Raw genomic sequence first — 23,149 nt, 5'->3', positions numbered from 1 at the left:
CGTAATTAGCAATGTCTAAATACAAATCTTCAGTATCAAAAGCGGCATAATATTTCAAATCAGAAAACAGTGCTTCTATGGCCTGAACGTCCCAATCATCAGAGCGGATGTTTTGTTTGACCACATCTCCCATAGAAACACGAAATACATTTGGTACATTGATAACCTCAGTCGGACCATGAATCTGAACTTTAACAGCATCCCACGCAATCCCATCTAACACAGGACAGGCAGTAATATTCACAAAAGTCTGGTCTCTTTTCATGATGTGTGATGAGGAGTGAGGGGCCAAAGTTCCATCAATTAGTCTAATTGTAGATCTTTCTTTTAGGTAGTGTCCGTTCACAAGACGAAAAAATACCACTACAAATCCGATGGACATAAATTAAAAAAATACATATGAGCTTCTGCCAAATGTAAGTCCAAGGGGGAATCAAAAAATGTCTCTTAAACCAAACAGGAAAAATAGAAACTTTTGACGGGGCCCTGGAAGTCATAGAGTTAGTATCACAGCAGAAACGTGACTGTGTAACTGCGGTTGATTGTAAAACAGGTAATGTTACATCTGCAGGATAAGCATACTCAGTATCTTCAGGTAGATCACCAGCCAGTGGTAGCAGTAAAGGATCAGTATCTGTATGCATCTCGATAGCAACATCAGGCATGGTGTTAGGAGCCGGAGCCAAAACAGAATTTCTCAGCATCGCAGGGATTCATACTAAGAAGAATCGGCCACTTGCTGTAGTTTGACATTGTCAATGGATGTAACTGTTATCCTTGCGACCAGGAAGTGGAGGTAAAATGACTGTTCTTGTACCCTGCACCCCAAGCACTGGAACCGGGGCACGATAAGAGGGGCCAAACTCCTTCTTGTTCTCCACCTTCACACGGACCAGGTCACCAACTCAAGGTAGCCAGCCGACTACCGGAATCTGAAGTGCAGCATCAGATGTGGAGGGCATGTGTTCCTTCGCAAGACTATCTCTAGCCTCTTGTAGAGTCTGTAACACATCACAGTGATCATCTACGTCAAAGGGTGCGGCAGACGCCGACATGTCTAGACCATCAAGGTCCGGGACAAACATATTTATGCCAAAGAGCATCATGTATGGGATTCGCCCACCCAGAGACCTTCTAGGGAGATTATTAAGTGCATGTTGAACGTAATACAAATGGGCTAGCCAGTTCCGATCAGTGCCTAAAACCCTAGCTGTCAAGGATTTCTTTAAGTCACGGTTCATCCGCTCCACTACCCTATTACCCTCAGGTCGGTATGGAGACGAAAATTTGACTTGGACCCCCACATTTTTCATGGCTTCTTTGTACGCCTTAGAGGCGAACGCAGGGCCCTGATCAGAATGAAAGGTACCACACGCAAAACTTCCCACAAAGACACGCAAATCCCTGATGGCAGTACGGGCATCAGCACTCCTTTGTGGCCATACCCACACAAAACGTGTGCACGAATCCACTGCAACTAAGATATACTTGTACGCAGTATCAGAGGAGAACGGACCGCAGTGATCCAGATAAACACACCCAAGTGGTTTATTGGATATGCACAACTGAGTTTGTGGTGGACGCACAGCAGTTGAAGGTTTAATCTGCTGGCAAATGTCACAATCAAGAACATACGTGCGAGCTTGTTTATATAACCCGCACCACCAGTAACGTTGTTGTAACAGAGAAACAGTTACTGCAATGCCAGAATGGGCAGACGCCATACCCTCGTGAGCCGCTGATATCAGAGATGGTCTGCAGTCCACGTTGGGAATCAATCTGTCACCAACGTCGTTAATTCTCACTAATGGGACTTTATCAGGACTTAAGTGATAATGGTAACGAGAAGGGAAATCACTCGGGTAATTACTTCCCTTCTCTGTAGCAGCAATAGCTGCCAAGATGTCATCATCGATCTTACTTTTGGATCTTGTAACTGCTGCTACTAAATATTTCGCCACTGCTGTTTTTGCTGCTTCGTCAGCTAAGCTGTTACCGACAGCGTGGACACCAACTCGCTGGTGCCCAAGAGTGAGAATTACATTCACGAGAGGCAGATGTTCTTTAAGTTCTGCCACTCGAACCCAAAGCATTTTATGCTTAATTGTGCTACATTTGGAATCACGATATTCATTTTGCGACCAAAAGAATAGATTGTCGTTGAAGGACTGAACACAGTAAAAAGAGTCACTTACTATAAGACTAGTGACTCGAGGATCAGCCAACTCCAGTGCAAGCACCAGAGCACGTAGCTCCGCTAACTGTGCGGTACAATCACCTAATGACTGCGTATGCACGACATCAGATTGGAATTCACCATTTACGAAAGTACCTGCCTCAATAGCGCAAGCTGCTGAATAGGCGTGCTTCGATTCCGTCGCCGGTTGCGCCGAACCGTCAGTGTAAATGACACAATGGTAATCTTCGAGCGGGCGCAAAGACAGAGGAGCCGGATGAACGAATTCATATTGCAAGTACTCCTGCGTCTGTAATGAGGCATCAAAGATATAAGTGACATCTGGCGATGTCAGGGAAGTGGCCCATTGTATCCAACGTGGATGCAAAGCTTTTGAATTGGGTACACTGGCCTTCGTCACCGCCTCTTGGGCAGGATACGGTGTGACCACCAACATGCGCAGTTCAGCCGAAGTGTACAGGTGTGATTTGTATGCAATGGGGACGGTGTCGCCCTCATTGAACGTTAGGTACGTGAAACCCACTGCGCCTGGCACAATTCTTATTACCAGGTTTGTGTGGTTATCACGTGTCAATAAGTATTTTGAAGCTCGAAGATCAGCCTGCAATGACTGCAAAATAGCTGAATGTTCTAGCAGCCAGCTCGATTTGGAAAAAGTTGGTTGTACCATGGCATATAGTGGCTTGATACGCTGGGCATAATCGGGAATGTACGTACGACCGAAATTCAGAAAGCCCCGTAAAGATTGTAATTTTTTCAGTGTTGTTGGAGCACGCAAACATGCGCACTTCTCCAGAAAGTGAGGAGCTAACCCTCGACCCTCATTGTTGAGCTCGTATCCCAAAAACAACACTGTATACTCTGCAATGTGAGACTTCGCAAAGTTGAATTTGTAACCGAAGTCTGCAAACATAACAATAATGCGATCAACGCGACACAGATGCAGCCACGACTCGTCATCCGTGAGATAGATCTCATCAACATACGAGTACGCATCTGGGTCAATGCTCTCTAACAGAGAGACTACACGTGCGGCAAAGATGCCAGGGCTGTTTTTATAGCCCATGGCCAATCTTTTAAATTGTTTTTGCTTGCTGCCAGATGTAAACGCTGTCCACTGACTACTAATAGAGGACAGGTTATGGCTGTAAAAGCCATTGGATATGTCAAGTGTGGTTTTAAACCTTTTACGCACAAGACTATCAACTAGGGCAGAACTGTGGGTATTCTGTACCGCGCATGTCCGGCAATGAGAGTTTAAATGTAGTAATCCAAAACTAGGCGGTACGACCCATCAGGCTTTGTTACAGTGAATAAAGGATTATTCATTGGTGACACACATGTTTCAATAACACCCTGATATTCCAATTGCGCAAGGATTTTCGCGACGTGAGATCTAGCTTCACGGCGCATGGGATATTGGGGTTGTGGTTGAGGCATAGACCGTAAGGGAATCTCATGGCTGGTGGACAATTTATCCCAGCCCACCTGAGTACGATACAAAGCCGGTGCAAGCACCTGAGCCCACTCTTCGGCAAACCTTTCAGCATGCTCCTTTGGCACAGTATGTGCAAAGGACGGGAGGATAACCTCCTCCCCTCTAGGAGCATCTAAAATGAAAGTTGGGGGCCAATCTGCCTCCGCCAAGAGAATGTCATAGGAAGAGGTCAGATTATCCCCAAAAATCCCTTGTATTGTGCGTTGTATGTCACCTTCGATTAAGAGGACTATGTCATATAGTCTGTCAGGGGGAGCCACTCTAGTGTCCGCAGTTTCTATAGTAATGAACGTGTCAGTTGCTGTCACCTCCAGAAATGGACGTAGTGCTTGCCGCACTACTGTAACCTCCGCTGCGCTGTCGAGCAGCGTTATCGCCCATGTCAGGTTCCGAAGCAGCGTCCGCACTATCTGTGGCATACCTCGCTGAAAGCGCAGCAACCTTCTCCTTTTGAAACGGGGGACGTTGACGTGCAAACTCGTCTTGCTTTCCTTTACCATCAGCCTGATGGGGTTGCTCACATCCTTGTTGGGCACCCCGACCTTTGCCACGTTCTCCTCCACCGGACTGCGAGGCCGATGTTTCCTGTGAAGAACGAGGAGAACGTTCAGTAACCTGAAATCTATCAGGTGACTTTATACTAGTGCGATCGCGCAAATCGTATGTGCGCTCACTAGTCTGCTGTATGGGAGACGCAGCATGAGACCACTGTTTCTGTTGCTGCTTTCCCTGTTTCTTTTGTCGCCAATTTTGCTTTGGAAAATTTGGACGATCGTCTTCAACAGACGAGCTCACCTTCGTTTGTTGTATCAGGTCAGGAATGACTATAGTTGGTTTAACTCCTAAACTACTGCGGACAATTGTTCTATACGCCTCCGCAATAATTTTGGGCAACTCTTTCGGCTTATCGAGTTCATCGACGCGGGCTAAGCCATTAGCCACTTGGAATTGTACCGCATCTCCCTTGAGGTTACCAAGGACGAGAGAGGAAACTACGTTGAATACTCCGACAAGTCGCATTCCCAACTCAACATTCGCCTCCGGACCGTGGTTATCTTGAACACGTTTAATGACGGAGGGAAGCACAGCCATAGACGGAGTGCCAAAGCACTTCGAGTAGACCGCGGCAAAAACCTTACCCCAGTTTTCACAATCGGACACTTCTGGGACTAAGTCTTTCGGCAAACTAATGGTGAGTATTCTGTGTTTCTCCACTGTTTTAGAGTGTGGAAACACTGCTTCCAGTTGGTCAAATTTCTCGGCAAGCCAATAAGACAAATCGTCCTTATTCTGGGGGCGCTTGCCCATCACCGAATTAACTATGACTGGGCTTATAACAACCGCAGGATGACCAGCTGGTAGACCCGCAACAGCAGGTGCCCCCACCTGCACATTGCGCGAAATGTATTGCACCAAAGCTCTATAAACTGTAATTAGGGCAGTATGGAGTGTACGCAATTCATCCACCGCAATAGTCAAATAGCGGGGGTGAGGCGTAAATCCGGCCAGCACCGGCCACGTGGCCCCTGGAATTGACAATGGGCCAAGTCTAGCCGGTGCAACCGCATGGGGAAGGGCGCCATTAAACCAAATGCTATGCTGCCAGGCTGAACGGGGAATCTCCAGCATCCTGTAGGGTGTATAATTTTCTGGGACCCGTGTGTGAGTATACGAGTGAAATGTCTTATCATTCGCCTTCACTTCCGGCAGCGTCACCCAAGAGTAAAACAACTCGTAAGGGTGAGACGCGTCCGCACTCACCACAAAAATTACGGCCATCCCATCGTCCGGTACCCCATACTGTGTCAAATGACGCCGCAACGGAGTACGACTATGCGCTGCAATTTCGCGCTCATAATCCGGACAAAGGAATCCCAACCTGCTAGTGGCCGAACCTGTGGTCGGGCAGGCTCCGGACACGACATTGCCGTGAGGGGAACGGCTGGTCTGACCCACGCCGAGCCGCGAGGTACACCGAGGACTACACTACCCAGACGCCCTATCATGCTCAGCACCCGCGTCACAGCAGAGGCGCCTGGAGCCCTCAAAAGCGGCGAAGGCATACCGCAGCGCGGGACGCGCTCATAATCCGGACAAAGGAATTCCAGCCTGCTAGTGGCCGAACCTGTGGTCGGGCAGGCTCCGGACACGACGTTGCCGTGAGGGGAACGGCTGGTCTGACCCACGCCGAGCCGCGAGGTACACCGAGGACTACACTACCCAGACGCCCTATCACGCTCAGCACCCGCGTCACAGCAGAGGCGCCTGGAGCCCTCAAAAGCGGCGAAGGCATACCGCAGCGCGGGACGCGCGCGGGCGAGCCCGGGCGCTGCCCGGGCGAAGCCCGGGCCAAGGGCGGGCCCGTCCTTGCCCATCAAAGGCCGAAGGAGGCCGGGCTGGGCCACAACTCTTGGTCGCTGACACTGGGTTAGTTTGGACTTCTATTCTTCGTTGGTTATTCGATTACAAACTTTTGTTATTATATGTAGCATTCAGCCATAAGCTGTGCATAGAGTGTTCTATTTTTAACAAATATTGTTTAGATATTAGCTATTTTTCTGCATAAGGGGTTCTTTCTTGTACTACACCAGCTTGTTAGTACTGCACCTGAACTATGGGGAAACACTCTAAACCTTCAACGTGTCGCCCTATGACTAGACAATTAGCTAATTCAAATCCGCCGCTTCCAAGTCTCACAGTTATAGATAAAATGCTGCAGAAAACAATTGGGGTGGTTGCTACAGCCATTGAAAACACGGAAAGACGGCTGTCCATTACCCCTGCATTTACTATGGCACCCCCTTTTGACGGTTTGGCTGATTCGTCTTTAAATCAGGTGGACATGGAAGCTATGTCCTCTATGTTGCCCTCCTTTACCCACTTACCTTGTGCTCAGGTGATATTAGATGAGTCTGAGCAAGTGGAAGTCGGTCCATTATCATCCTCCTTGGTTTCCATAGTGGCGCCCAAGAAGCAGGAAAAGCTAAGGAAAAAAAAACAGAAAACCAAAAAAAGGAGCATACATCCTGCCCCCTCTGCAGCTAGGCCTGTCCTTCCAGATCTGGCCCAACACCCTCCTATTTCAAACCCACCGGTTTGGGCTACTGATCTATTAATAGACCTACAGTCGCATATAGACCACTCCCTAAACCTTCTTTTAAAAACCCTGTCATCTAAGATCGACAGGTTGGTATCTTTAATCAATACCAAAGGTATTGGGAAGAAGCAGCCAAATCATCATCTACTGCATAACTCTGGTAGCGTGGGGGGTGTTGATACTCAAGCCATGATTAGCAATCCCACTCCACAGGGTCATTCTATTTCCCCCTTGCACCCTACTCCTTCTGTTTTAGTTCAGCCATCCTCGGCGCTGCCAGCTCCCCCTCCTCTTTCTGGTGGTCCTCCTATGCCCTCGATCATCCCCCGAGCTTCTATTGCTCCACCAGCATGTGATCAATCCCACAGTAACAAGGATCGTATTTCACGGACCCCTGGTGGGGGTAGGCTTCTCTCTAATTTGGGTGGGAATTCAGTTTCACTGAGCCTGGCTAATTCCTCTCCCCTTGTACAGCTCCCCCCCGAGGCAGCACCCTATGTGATCGTGCTTACAGGAGTTCCTCCACTAACAAATGCTAAGGGGGAAACATACTATGAACTAAAAAATAAAGTCATTCACTGGTTGTCTAAAAATAGACCATTGAATGGAGTAGGTAGGGGGGAGATCCTTTTTGTTCGCAGGGTTTGTTGGCTGGGGACTCGACCAAAGGACATCGGTGGGGATTGTGTCCTAATTAATTTTAGGGACCCTAGAGTAGTCGGCCATATATTGGATTTGGGCGGGAAGTTCAAACTAGGTTCCATTGATACTTGCCATTTGGGGTATTTCTACTCTCATTCCAATGTTCTGAACCCTGTGGAACTACCCTACTTCCACCAAGCCACTCATAATTCCTACTTCAATATCCCGGTTGCCAACCGTTTTGATGTGCTTAGTTCCGTGGATTGACCATCACCTCTGAAGCATAATAAGGGAAGGCATATGCATATGAGGGGGAGCTTGGGCAGGGATGGCCATGGTGTGGAGATGGATTTCTCCATGGCTGTACTTGGTACCGGGTCAGGACTCACCTCCACCTCTTTTTCGCTTCTGAACAATAGCTCCACGGAAGGGCGCTCTGAGTTGGGTCCCCTTGAGCAAACTGTTTCTCACTGCTCTATCATCTCTGTCCCCTTAGTGGCCAGTTCCCTCCATACACCTACACGTAGACCTTTAGTAGGGTCCTGGAATGTGGCTAGATTGGAGTCCAAACTCTCTGACCCAGAGTGGGGAGAGTTAATGGCCAAGAAACATGGCTACGGCACATTCCAGTGAGGGCGGGCTATGCATCTTTTTCTGTTCCTGCGGTCCAAGGTGCCAGGGGAGACCTTCGGGGGGTTAGTTGTTTGGGTTGCAACCCACTTAGGTTGCTCTGTATAGCCCGTAGATTCAAAGTCCCCTGATATCTTGTGTCTGTCACTTACTTTTCCTGCCGGATATTCGCTGGTAGTACTAAATGTCTACCTGCGTCCCTATCCGGTACAGCTGGGTCTGTCGATTCTGGGTGCTCTAGATGATATTTTACATTCCCTTCCCCCTGCGTCTCATAAATTAATAGGTGCTGATTTTAATTGCCACTTTGAACCCCTCCTTGGGATTCCCTCTCCTACCTGTGATGAGGACGAAAATTATAAAATTCCAGACCCTACAATCTACCCTGCCAAACGTCTTCTCCCATTAGCCCTCGAGATCAACAAGCTTGCCATCGCGCATTCCTTGAGGGCTTGTAATGGCAGACTTTTTCCCGATGTACCGGGTTCATACACCTTTAATAGACCCGGGAATTGTTCGACTATCGACTACATCCTGGTGAATGTGGAATTTTGGGGCTTTTTAGCAGCTTTTTCTGTTATACCTAGGGTCGATAGTGACCACAACTTATTGTCATTGGAACTGGCAAATAATATTGGTGGCAGCGTAGTCCCCCAGGGCCTAGCACCATCAAATAGTGAGAACTTGGTGCTAGCTGCAGGAGGTAGACGCATTAGGTGGGCAAGGGTCGTGACCGATGAGACAAAGCTTGCAGCATTATATAGCAGTGTCACTCGCTCCCTGGAGGTGGTTTCCCACCTATTGAGCCCCAATGGTGATATTCTGCAGAATCATTTCCTAGATTTCCAGAATATTCATAAGGAACTCCTCGGTGGCCTGGTTGGCTTTTTCTACAGTTCTAGTGTGCCAAGGCCAAGGGTTTCAAGGCCTGAGCATTGGTACAATAGTTCTTGTAGGCTGGCCAAGACTGCCCTGATTAAAGAAGTAAAAAAGGGTACACAGTCTACTATCAAAGCTGCGAGGGCCTTCTACAAAAATCTGATTAAAGAGGCAAAATCTGAGTGGGAGGATCTAAGGTGGCAAAATATGAAGCAAGCATTAGTAGATCGTGATTCGAGGGCTTTTTGGAACATTGTTCGAACAGGCACGGCAGCAAGCTGCCCTGCTATTATTCCCAATCTCAGTGAGGAGGTTTGGCTTGCGTATTTTAAACCCCTTTATTCTCTCAGTAACCCTAGTGGTGGATTTGACCCGGTAACCCAGCCTAATGACACTGTAACGAATCAAATGGACCAGGAAGATTCAGTGAGTCGATCCTTTTCCCTTCAAGAAATAGAGTTGGCCCTTAGCACCTTATCAGTAGGGAAAGCTCCGGGGCTTGACAGGATCCCTGGTGATCTGTATAGAAGTGAAACAAAAATTTGGGCCCCCTATATTCGGGTATACTTTAATGCTATTCTGCAGGGCCTTGAGATCCCGGATACCTGGTTGGGAGCAGAAATCATACCCATTCATAAAAAATCTTCCCCTTTGGATCCAGCTAATTATCGCCCCATAAGTTTGATCGATGTCTTACAGAAGCTGTTTGCCCGAGTCCCTTTAACAAGACTGCAGACCTGGATGGAGGACCATCAAATCTTAACCTCCCTCCAAGCGGGGTTTCGAGCAAAGGTTTCTACCATTGATCAATTGTTTAGGCTACAGTTAATTTATTGGAAGACAGTTTGTATGGGTGCTGGTAATCTTTACTTGATTTTTGTGGACCTTCGGTCCGCATTTGATATGGTCCAAAGGGAAAAACGATGGGCTTTATTATTAGAGATGGGTGCTCCCCCCTACCTTTGCCATCTATTTAAACGTCTGCATGAAGGCACTTACGCAAGGGTGAGATTTGGGAGATCTGGGGAAATTTCAGGCCCATTTCCGGTTGAAAAGGGTGTGAGGCAGGGTTGTGTCCTGGCCCCCACACTCTTCTCCCTCTTTATTAATGGGTTGATCGAGCATCTCTTGTGCGCCGCTAATCTGGATTCCCCAATCCTAGCGGGGCGTAAGATACCGGCCCTAATGTTCGCGGATGATACGCTCCTGTTGTCTAAATCTTACATGGGCATCCAGCGTACATTAGAGGCTTTCTGCTCCTTCTGTAAAAAAAGGGATCTGGAATTGAACCTATCTAAAACAAAATTTATGATTTTCAGCTCCAATTCAACCAATTGTCCTCACCCCAAGATGGGAGATGATGAGCTGGATAGGGTTTCTACTTTTGATTATTTGGGGGTAACACTTAATGACAAAATGAAATGGGGGTCTCACATGGCGAAGGCAAATTTGAAGCTAACGCAATCAGTGGGGGGTATCCTGAAGGTTTTTAATAACACTTCCTTTAAACCTCTGGGCCCCCCCATGGAAATCTACAAATCCCAAGCAAGAGGGGGTGCGCTCTACGGCGCTGAACTCTGGGGATACTGTACTCCTGCTTCCTTATCGTCAATTGAGAATTATTTTATTAGGCGACTGCTGAAACTACCCATGAGTACCCCCTTAATTCCCTTGAGATGGGATCTAGGTTTAGTTCCTATCGAAGAGATTGCCCTGAATCGCCCTCTCCTGTTCTGGAGACGACTCTGGTCAACGCCCGAGCTTGCAAGTTATAGGCATGATCTCGGCGATATACTGTCAAGGGGGAAATTGGGAAAAATTCCTTGGTTAACATATGTAAAGAACCTTTGTTATCTCATAGGGATGGGGGACCTATGGTCCGCACCGGAAGAGACAAGCCGCTCGTTAACTAAGAAATCACTGCGGGAGGCTTTACAACTGTATCGGAAGGAAATGTTATTGCATTCCTCTCTGGGAAGGCTTACTGACACCTTTCTGGATATTAAGATTAGTGCCCAGTTTGAAGTTTTCTTGGATGTTATCCAACCCCCTATGGCAAAGAAACTTTACATTCAGTTTAGACACGGCTCGTTACCACTGAGGGCCTTCACACATAGATGGTCTAATGCATCTGACCCCTTAAGCACGTGTCCTGAATGTATTGATATCTGCGAAACAGAGCTGCATGCTGTTCTTTTCTGTCCTTTATATACCAAGGCAAGGAGGAAGTGGATCATTCAACTCTGCAAGTCCAGGGGTCTCAGGGACTATCAGGAGGTGTTTAGAATCCTGAAGTACGACACTACCCAATTGATAGTGTTTGCGATGGCTAAATTTCTTCTTTCTATGTGGTTCACCAGGTCCAAAAAAATGTTATCTGCCACATAACTCTCTTGCTTCTAGTATTGTCATTACTGTTACTATAGAAGCTTGTGGTGTAGTGAGACTACTTTGGGCCTTGAATATAGTTTCAACAATATGTTTTTACGTGGAAAAATTTTGTTTTTAATTGTCCGTGTAATTTTTTATTACAAAAACTATTAATGTTTTGATGGATTATACTCTATGCAATGTCTATTTAATCATGTTTTATTGTACATAATTATTTATGTCTTTTTATGGTATTTCACCGAAATAAAAGCTTTGACTGACTGGCAATTTCAACCGCCATAAGGACACAGAGAAGAACAACAACGGATTTTAAAGTAGCACAAGGGTTCAGAAATATAAAAACACCTTTTTAGTTAACAAGCTTGTATGAACCTATTAGATTACTATCAGGTAGGTGAAATCCGTCACTCCCGTTATCCGGAAACAAGAGTGAGGGTGTTGTGGACTAATATAAGCACTACTAAGGCGTTTCAAATCAAAAGACAAAACGTTAGGTGCGCCATGTTGCAGGGATTCTGCTCATGCACAGAACTATGCGCAGGAAACCAGGACCTCAGTGAATTGTGGTGTACCAAAAAACTCACCTCAGTACCCAGAACCCCTATCCGACCAGCATCAGTGTCCCATTCGTTATTCGTATTATCTCGGAGGTCCCAATGTATAGACAACACAGAACAAGCGACTTAGAGTATTCTCAGGACTGGTGGGAATCAGAAATACCTGTTCGCTATTATTCATATATCAATCCACAACAAGAGTAATCAGAGACACGGTAAAGTTTAAAAGGTTTATTTTATAAACTACGTGTCCTAAGATGCAGTACTTTAGCTAACATAAGCAGACAAATGAATATAATTAAAACCATCAGCATTTTTACAATACCATAGAAAATGAAGGGAGAAATCATATTACAAATGACAGTGGAGTACAGCCACCTTCCCTTAGCTAGTAGGCTAGTATTATTATATTGATAGAAGGTCTCTAGGCTTGAATGGGGAACCCCATACCGTAAAGATCAGCGTAGGTGAATCACATCACAGGATCAGCTTTGCTCTGCGCCTGGAAATGTTCTTCTCCAGAATGTGTTTCTAACGCATGCAAACTGTAATATTAAAGGCTCTCGACATTCAGGTATTTGCAGCTGTGTGCATATTATGACTAGAGAGTGGGCCGATCAACCTGGACTCAAAAACATACATTGTCTGGCGGCTCAGAGTGTTTTGCACACAATGTTCAGACCAAGGTCGCAGTGCACGTCTAGGGATGTGAACAACAGACAGTTCTCATGTGAAGAAAAGGCAAGCAAGCAGTTCTCAAATAATAACATGTCTCAACAGTGTTGTGTGCAAAAGCAGCAAAAGTGGCAAGATGGCTTTCTAAAAGCTAACGCTCTTATGCTAACATAGCAATGTATGCATCTAAATCGCTACCCTCACTACAGTAGAATTGTGAGCAAGGAAAGAAAATGTCTGGGAACATTAGGAATTCCATCCATCTCATCAAGCTTTATTATGTATTTTTACTGTGTTTGGACCAAGGGTCGGATTTATGGTTTAACAGGGAGTTACCTCTGCCATCCTGGCAGACTACCGTCCATCAAATTTAGTGTTGACTGCCAAGCTACAGGTCATCTCTGTATCTTGAAGTGAACCGCCATCACAAAAAGCTTGGGTCGATGGAGCCAAAGGGGCTTTGTCAACATGAAGCGTAAGGTCCACCCATCTCTAAATGAGGCAGATAGAGGTGTTTAGCGGACAAGGTACTCTGTCGTGTGTGATCATCAGAGAATCCTGTCCATCAAACTCTAAGGGGGATATGTACGTGTCAAGTTTTGCATTGCGCAAAGGGGCATGCTGGTCTCTAAATAAGATTTTTGACTGAGTGGCTTTGAATGGCATCATAAATCTGGAGTACCACAATGATTTGCAGCGCAAATCGCTGCGTTGCCTTACTCTGCAGCAGACTTAGAAAGAGGAAAATGCTTGTATGGACTGTTTTTGTGCAGGAAGGTGTCCCTTCCTGCACAAAAATAATCCTGCCTACAATAGAGGCACCCTTGTACCATGGTGCAAGGGTACCTGCGTTGGCGCTAGGTTGCCAAAACAGCACTAGCACAGAAGGCTACAAAAGGAATACGCTGTATTGCTTAAATACGGTCCATTCCTGCCCTTTCCCAGTGAAGCAAGGTGATTTGCGGCGCTGCCCTTCGCCACTATTTTCATAAATATGCCCCGCAATTTGGCCCTAAGTACATAGATAAGTTCAATGTGGAGTGTACAGAATACGATGACTCATATAGATTGCATAACTATATCAATTATTCTGGTATACTTGTAAGAAGGAATTTGAGGCAGTTTTTGATATTTTAAATAATGTAACTAACGCTTTAGAGTTTTTATTTGGTTTTGTATTTACATTGAAGTGATTTTCCTAGCCATCCAACAAGCAATAACATAAAAAATCTTAATAAATATAATTCGTTTCTCATTGAAAAACATAGAGGAAGAAGCTAATAAACCTTTGGAACGTTGCTTCTAGTTTTAACCAATCCATAAAGTCTGGGTCCAAGCTGTTGTCAAATACACCGTGCATCAAGAAGCCCATTGGTGATGTTCCTCCATCCAGTGTTTAGGCCGGTGGCAAATCCGATAAGTCTGTAAGGGCTATTAGGCGACAGGAAGCAAAGTTGAGAAGTTCCTTTCGCTGCTACCATCCCCCGTGACATTAGCTGTGCTGATAAGAAGCAGCACCGCGTTAATTACACAACAATAAACTGAAATACACCTCGGGATATTCAGCACATACATATTCGGCTGTCTACCAAGTAAACCATAATCTTTAATTCCTGTGAAGAGTAATTTTGTGATTGGGTTAAAGATTGGTTTACTATTTGTCGAGATCTGAGGCACAGAAGCAAGTAAGTTGCCTCTGCTTGCTCGGCAGTCCATGTGACTTTAACTTCCGGTACTTCCTTCCGCAACTTCTAAATTATATCTGAGTAAGAGAAAAAAAGGCACATCAGTCGCCCTGCAGAGAGTGAGCCGCGTCATGATGCACGGGCTTTCTGAACCCCCCTCGCACCATCTTTGATGACCCAGGATGAGCCGCAGGTGCGATCCCTGTGGTGCGCCCATCGTCGTCACCAGGGCCAGCCCGGGAAAGCTGCCTGCATGGCTGTGTACGGTGAGTGACGCTCTTACTCAAAGCCTTTGCGGGTCTGGTTGTGGGTGACCAGCAGAGCGAAAAAAAGAAAGGAGGTTGTGCCTGTTGTACACGAGCCCCGGTTCAGGGATGCAAGCCACAAACCAAAGGCTTCTTCAGGGAGATAAAACCGGTCCTACCATCATGCTGACATCACCGGCTGTGGGGCTGATTCGAGTCAAAAGAAAGCTTAGATCAGTGTTTGGCTTAAACGTTTCCCGTCAGTGGCTTCATGTAGCGCTCCGGGAATCAGTGGGAAGGATATCCAGCTTGATGGGAAGTGTGTGAATCGAATATCGACAGAAAACATCTTACTAGAGGGTATATAGTGAAAACTATACTCATTAGTCTAACTAGGATAACGTTTAGTGGAGGTCATTATAGTACTTCTTACTAAATGTGAATATGCCTCTTTTCTAAACTGTAGAGACTATATCTGAATACAATCAGCTTGTCTTCCATCTGCTACATATTCAGTCTGACAAGCTCGTCAATCACGGAATCCATATTTAGCCTAAAAGTCTCCTACCCACTCGGGCACCTTCAGTGGGTTACGCAAAGTGACCCCAATTAGCTTTTCTTTTCCATTAAACATTGATGCACAATGCGCCCCTGTTGCCCATCTGCCACACGTGGTCCTTCCACCTCTCCTGGCCAGGATTAGGCGAACACTGTTGCCACCTCTAGTTTTCACTGTCAAACAGCGCCTGACATCTTCCAGCGTCTTGCGCTTTTCTTAATCATCCTGTAGTCTCCATCCACTCTCAGTCTACAGTCAGACTTTTGTCTCTTTAAAACATCCACCAGCGGCCTTTGACAGCCCCAATGCTATTTTCAATTCAATTCAATAATACTTTATTTCGACCTGTTTCGGCCTTAAAAGTAACAATAAAAACACAATACAATAAAATACAGAATAAAAACATCATCAGTTAATAAAAGACAAAAAATTTTCAGCTAACACCCCAGATTAGTCTAGGCACTGTTTCGAATTAAAAAACTCCTTTTTATCCAGAATGCATGGAGATACTTGGAAAGTGCAAACAGAATGTGAGCTGCTGTATTAGATTTAAAGACTCTAAGTGCATCTACATATTTACGAAAGCCCAGGTTCCTACAAACAGGTATAATCCAGTGCTTCCGAGCTCTGCTATACATGGGACAGAAGAAAAGAATGTGGCATTCATTCTCTAGATCCGAGCCACAGCCAGGGCATTTGGAAACCCCGGAGCTAGACCACTTGTTTGTGAAACATGCAAGGGGGAGGCAGCCGAACCTCCATTGGATGTATAACTTTCTGGCCAGCACAGGGTAGATTACATTTAAATAGTCCTCAAAGGAGTATACAGATTTGTACTCTAAAAATGAATTTACCATAGGGCCAATGTGTGAGTTATGCAGCCAAACACTAGTGCATCTAGCTCTATATGACTGGGTAAGGTGTTTTCCTGAGATCACACTACAGGCAATCGCTGGCTGGTACCACAAATCCGCAAGACCCATTGACATTAATTCCTGTTTGACATAGGAGAGCCAGGGGATGTGCGCAGCTTTGCTCAGGTTTAATACTTCCTGCAGTTCGGTTCTATATTGTGTGAGTTCAGGAGTTAGCCATAATTTCCTCCAGAATCTAAGGGGTTTAAGAGACAATTCCTCCTGGATTGGGAGTAGGCCCAGGTCAAGCCGAAGAGGAATAAGGGGGGTACTCTGCGGGAGCATGAGCAGCTGCCTCAAGAATCTGTTCTCCGCTTTAGTTAATTCGGGACTCACAACATACCCCCATAGTTCACCCCCATACAGGGCCGCTGATCTAGCCCTGGTTTTATAAATTTCTAAACCTGGGCTTATGGGCCTATATGTTGAGGCATTGTTCATTTTCAATATTCCACCCGCTGTTTGGGTCAGTTTAAGCTGGGATTTTAAGAGATGGGGCACCCAGGAAAAGTTTTCGCTCAACGTGACACCTAGGTATTGAAAGGTCTGCACTCTCTCAAGCGAAACTGTGTCCAGTATAGGAGGGGGTCTGGTGCGTCGTGGGGGATTAAAAATCATGAATTTAGTTTTGTCTACATTGATTTGTAGACCATGATCAATACAGAATTCGTGGAACCCAACCAATGTACGCTGTATCCCCATGGGTGACTTAGCTAATAAGAGAGTATCGTCGGCAAACATTATTGCCGCGATTTTCTTACCTGCCAGCCTGGGTGCATCGTTGTTTAAGACTGCATCCAGGCGAGAGATCAACCCATTCACGTACAGGCAGAACAAAGTGGGGGCAAGGACACACCCTTGCCTAACTCCCTTGTCTACCGGGAACCTTGCGGACAAAACTCCTCCCCTCGCACACCTGACTTGCGCAAAATTCTGAGTGTGCAATCTCACTAATATGTTCAACAAAGCATTAGGTACTCCCATGTCCCGGAGAACAGCCCACAATTTCCCCCTAGGCACGGTGTCAAATGCTGAACGGAGATCAACGAACACCATATAGAGGCTGCCACCCTCTATAGTGACGGTCTTCCAGTATAGCATAGCTAGGCGGAATAGCTGATCCGTGGTGGATGTTTTACTCCTAAAGCCAGCCTGGTAGGGTGACAAAATATTATTCTCATTGATCCACTCTTGCAGGCGATCTAAAATAAGTCGCGCAAATATTTTTTGGGGGACATCAATGAGACTGATAGGTCTGTAATTTGCTGGGAGCAGAGGCGACCCCTTTTTGTAGATAGGTATAATCTCTGCTCCCAGCCACGACCCGGGAACTTCAGCGCCTCGCAAGATGTTATTAAATAGAGCGCACAGATACGGTGCCCAAATCAGGGGCTGGTCCTTAAACATGTCACCTGGAAGTTTGTCTAAACCTGGGGCTTTGCCCCACATCATTTTTCCCAGGGCAATGATAGTATCCTCGTGTGTAAAGGCCAAGGTCTCAACCTCGTCAACTCCAAGTGCAAGTGGATAAAAATGCAGAACATCTAGATCAGAAGATCCTGCATAGAGAGACTTAAAATGGGATTCCCAAACCCCGGGATCTAAATTTACTTCTATAGCCTTGCTGGGTTCTGCAGTCCCATTGTTTACAATTGCCCAGAATCTCCGCGAATCCTTACTAGTAAGTGCTATTTTCTATAACAAACAATAGTGTTCCTCTGCCATCTGGCCATACACAACCTAGTGTAGCCATCCATCACACATATACAGACCTGTTCATTGGCATCCATTCACCAACTGCCCAAAAGTTTACCTAAGTCCTGCCAATGTGTGATCCTTGGTTCCCCTATAGCTCCTATTGATAACTCCTCTTTAGTGTCCATCAACCAGCTCTCCATATTGGATCTTTGGTGCACACCTACCCAAAACTGTCCGTTCGTCACTGAGTATAGCTGGTCTTTGGTGCAGAAAGGCCACCTGACCATGTACAGTTTTTGGTGCAAATCCATCATCTGCCCTTGTCTGTCCTTCTCAGGCAATGCTTCACCAACAGCACCTCACCAGAAGTGGTCTTTCGAGACTGCCCATCGCAAATTTGAAAATTGGTTTGATCTTGTGCCATCTGTAATACCTGCTATACTAGAGCAAATACTTCAGACCCGATTCACAAATGTAAACATACATGTGTATATTTGCTTCTAAACCTAGGTGTAATTCTACACGTTTTTCCTATTCACCATTTCTGAATCCAGATGTACACCCAAGTGTAGACTTAGATGTTTCCACCTCCTCAGTACAGGACTGAATTTACATTATAAAGATACCACTACTTCTGTGGCAGAGATATTCCTATGGGAAAGTGTATGGAAAAATATAAAAGTTTTTAATTCTTAAACACATTTTTTAAAAATATTTTAATCTTCATCTATTTACCTGTGTCCATCCTCCGGCTGTCTGTAAATGGTCTTTAGTGTCAACCTAATAGAGATCTTTGGCTTGTTTTATTGTCCCTCTATTGCATGTTCACAACAAAGCCTTTCATATCTGTCTTTTATATGTTCATAATGGAACTTTGGTGCCCATAAAGCACATCCTTCGCTGATCTTTCTAACCTTTACTGGTCCATAGCTTATCTTCATTATACTCCAATCAACTATACATATTTCAAAACTTGCGTGTGGTGTCTACCAATCATCTGACCATTTCCAGTCTCTAGCGTCCAACAACCAGTAACTGGTCTTTCTTGTCCACTTATCACCTGCCAATATTTGGTCTTTGGTGTCTACAGATCACTAACACTGCTGCAGTCTTTGGAGTAAATAATTCAATTGTCTATATCCTTTGTGGTCTAATGCCAGCCAGGATTTATCTAAAGTAAGTATTCTTGAACACTATTTACCGGTTCATAACTACTCATCGGTGGCCATCAGCTTGCTATCCCTACTCGCTCTCTGATCAATATCCATCATGCGTCAATTACCATTCTTTGGCACCAATCCATCCATGCTACAAATGCTATTCATTTGGAATTTTTCAAGGTCACACTATCGATCCAAGTCTCCACACTGAACAGAATCTAAAGACTGGCCCAGAACAGTGAGCAGAATTCCCAATAAATCAGTTAAAGAAAGGTGTCTATAAACAAAAATGGCGTATGGTATAGATCGTGGTGCTGCCCATCAACACATGCGGTCGGCCTCCCCTGGTACATCATTTCATGCCATTCCTGCAAAAATATGGCATTCAACCTATAAGCACATACGGTTGTTTTTAACCTTTGAAAGTACGAGAGCACAAATAAATCAAACGGATTAGAGATGCAGTTTATCGTCTAAAACAAGAATTGTTTGGGGTTAAGTGTGTCTGTTGCAATTCGTGGGTTTCTGCTATCGGGTGCAGTGGAGCTCGGAACTTCGGAATAGACTGAGTTTCATTCGTGCATGTGCTTGTGCGCCTCGAAGTGTGCATTGCTGTATGTTTTCTTTCATTGTTTGCCTGCTCATTTTTTGTAGTAGTTTAGACTTGTGAGTCTGTGACATTGGATGTCAGTGTAAATCTGAAAGGCACGTTGTGGCAGTATTAGTGTTACCGAGTGTATTTCAGTGTTTGACGATTTTGCGCTAAATGCCAAAAACATGTCTGGGTCAGATTTACAACTTCTGGCGCATCTCTGCAAATCAGCAGGGATGCGCCAGAACAGATGCGTCATGTAATCCCCCCCTTGCGCCACCACAGTTGCTTCGCATTTACAATTCGGCGCACCATGGTGCAAGTAGGGGAAGATGTGTGACACATCTTGTGGCGTACGGGCGGCGCATTCCTGGAGTCGTGTCGCAAGCGCAACGCAATTCCTGCAATGCACAGGGGCCGCCCATACTTAACGTGGTGCGTCACTCCTTACGCCTGCTTCAAGCAGGCGTAAGGATTTGACGCAGCAGCGTTGTAAAACTGACTCCGTGAAATCTTGTAGATTTCACTGCGTCAGTTTTACGGGGCTTTCCTGCGAGGGAACGCCCACCCTGCAACAGAACGCCCACATGAAACCTGACGCAGGGTTCATGTGGCGCAGGGCTTTCCAATGTGACGCATCTGCCTAGATGCGTCATGTTGTAAATAAGTCGCAACATGGCGCATGGTTTACGCCGCCGCTGTAAGTGACGCAACGGCGGAGTAAAAGTAGCGCAAGGGGCTTGTAAATCTGCCCCGTTTGTGTTTTAGACACCGTAAGGTGGTGTCTGTGTCCTCGAGAGCGTGATGTGTTTGTACATATGGTTTTGCCTAAAGGCTCGCCTAAGCCTAGAATTTACTAATTTGGCGCTGTATGCCTGGAAGCGTGTGAACATGCTTGATTGGGTTTCGAGTATGTGTCTTTCTGTGCCTCTGAAGTTTATTTACCTGCAAGTGTAATAACAATTCATGTTAATGCGTGTATAATCGCATTGTACTGTAGCATTTGTATAGATAGCACTTATAACTCCTGTGCGGGGCAGTTAAGTACTTAGCTACAAGGGTATCACGTTATTTATACCCGTGGGCGTGAGGTTAGAAGTTTGTTGTGTTTGCTTTCTGCCCATGCGGGAGGTATCTCTGTGTGCATTATGGCCACCGAGGTGCGGTTATTGTGTTTTTGTACACTTTGAGTTTTTAAGGAACCGGTGAAAAAGCAGGTGTAAAGGGAAGACTGGGGACTGAGTGGAATCAGAGATTTGCCTGGATGGACTGTGTGTATTCCTCCTTTATGATTGCTGCAGAAAATTGGGTTTTCGATTGAAGGGGGTAAAGACCCATCTCAAGCAACAATCACAATCCCTCTCAAGGTGAACCACAGTGACTAAATTAACCTGTACTTAACTGTCTGGTAGCTTCGCACAAAAGCATTCAGGTATAACTTAGAGGCAATGTATAAAGTATTTATGCAGCACACAAACAGAAATAAAGTGTAAACACAACACAAGAAAAATCCCACACTAATTAAAGCAAACAACAACAAAAATTCAATGAGTAGAAACAGATAAGCAATTTCAAAGGTTTAGGTAAAGCATAGCGCCAAAAAGCACAAAGTGCCACTTGTGGTCATCTGGACGTGCTAGAACTGTGGCAAAAAAATCACAAGTTCAGGCTGACCGCAATGGAGTATGGGACAAGGGTATTTATAAAGAAGAGGCTGAGGCACAAAGATACCGCACACAACACATACAAGGGTTGCTTGTAATTCAAACCATTGTGATGCTCGAGTCATGAGGACCAGCCATCTTCGTCTCCAAACCCAGGAGAACAATCTCCTTCAAATTCAAAGAAAATGTGACTCAGCACCCATACCCCAACAATTTCATAGTTGGTAACAACTTGATTATTAACAACAGTAATTAGACAGCAAAATGCACACACCCCAGAATATTTTTCCTATTCAAAAGATATTCTTTATTCATTAATTCTTTCATTAAAACATTTCATTTTCATCTTGGATTTTTTCTGTAGCCAACACGTTTTGTCCAGTAGCACTTCTTCAGGGCTCGTTCAATACATATCCTCAGAATTTCAACTGAATGTTCTCCACTCAAGAGTCAAGAGCGCTAGATAGTACAATGTTCCAATAATTTGTATATATGCTAAAAGTTCCTGCAAACCAATCCAAGAGTAAAAGAAACTGGATGACCGGAAACTGACCAAACATCAACTTCTAAGTTCCCAAATCAATACCTAAATAAATACACAGTGAGATGTTCTTCAAGTTGGCAGGCCATTCAAGAGCAAATTTGGAATTCAGAGACTGCATACCACCCGAAGAAGTGCTTTTGAGTGTATGAAGAATATATTTGTTACAATCACTCCATCACTGGGAGCCACAAACAGCCGATGGGGGCGGACTGCCAGCACCAGTTTCCTTTGCAGCAGGAGCCGCAGCATCAATCTTTGCGCCCCCATAATTTCCCGGCTGGACTCCCACAGCAGGATAGAAACAAACAGCCGGTGGGGCAGACTCCCAGCACCAGTTTCATTTGTGGCAGGAGCCGCTACGTCAATCCTTGCGCCTGGATGCATCTATAATTTCCCTGCTGGACTCCCTTCTGCGCCTGTCTGCGGCCGCACAACGCCGGTCCCTTCCTCTTGGCTCTATCTCGTCACTCGGGATCCTACCACAAAGGTATTCATTAGTCAGGTGAGAGTAACAATTTTATTGTAATTGTGAAACAGAGGATTGAAGGGAATTGTGTAGTGCCCCGCCCCTCTGTGTCTATCGAGTCTATGCTGGAGAGAGTGAAGGGGATTGTAACCAACAAAATTGAATTGACTGAACAACATCTATCACTTGATTATGGGAATTAGAGGAGACTGCTACAGGAGCCAGTATCTGGGAGCCAAAATGCAGCTGCATATGGGGTTGATATTGAACCTTCTAGTGCTATACCACGCACCAGCGTAAGTGGAACCATCATTCCAACCCCATTCCCAACCTCTGGAGCTAGCAACAATCCAGACCCTTGCGGCCATTCAACAGCAGATCACCTTTCTTCCAAAAATACAGCGACAAAAAGGAAAATAGTACAAAATAAACAGGTAGTTAACAAAAGAAAACAACCTGCCAGAGCCATACATGGAAATAACTGACTTCTTACATGGACACAGCCACTTTAGCCCTCCTAACCTGGAAAAACTCAGCAGCCTTTATCTCAGCCTCAGAATCCTGATAATATTGACTTGAGCGGTAGTGCACTCCCTAATATCCCTCTACCCAGTAACGACTCTCTCACATGAAGTCCTGTGCAGTCAAATTAGTAATATCTTGGATGACAAGCTTAAGCCATTAAGGAAGCGTCTTACGAACACAGAGAGGAAATTAGACTCAGTTCGCTCCCCCCCTGCAGTATTGGATGTCAATAAGATCTCCGGAAGTGGAACTTGTGTTACTCCATTAACTGCATTGTTTGGGCTTTCCACATTAGGCAATAATACAACACGAACAACTGACCCCCTTGCTGAAATTAAGGCCCTCCATAACTCCCAAAACAGACATATTCTAAGTACCATTTGTACTTCACAAGGAAATATCTCTATAATCGACACTAAATCCCTTCAGAAAGGCCATACCGATGACAACAGCAGTACCACGTGTAAACCGAGACATAAAGCCATTTAAAGTAGTAACGATCCTGAAAGCTCTTTAATAGGCCGTGAGGCC

At 45.4% G+C, this 23,149-nt stretch overlaps 1 protein-coding gene across 1 annotated transcript in view; it reads left to right on the top strand.

The window, feature by feature from the left end:
- The first annotated feature begins 14,348 nt into the window (after window positions 1-14,348).
- Window positions 14,349-23,149, top strand: part of NRROS (negative regulator of reactive oxygen species) — a 31,319-nt gene continuing 22,518 nt past the window's right edge. The window contains exon 1 of the mRNA XM_085634216.1: window positions 14,349-14,517. The gene's annotated coding sequence lies outside the window, so the exon portion shown is untranslated. The remainder of the gene's footprint in view (window positions 14,518-23,149) is intronic.

The sequence above is a fragment of the Triturus cristatus genome, chromosome 11 (genome assembly GCF_964204655.1).
Source record: "Triturus cristatus chromosome 11, aTriCri1.1, whole genome shotgun sequence".
Classification (NCBI taxonomy): Eukaryota; Metazoa; Chordata; class Amphibia; order Caudata; family Salamandridae; genus Triturus; species Triturus cristatus.
This window is presented reverse-complemented; position numbering and strand designations above follow the sequence as displayed.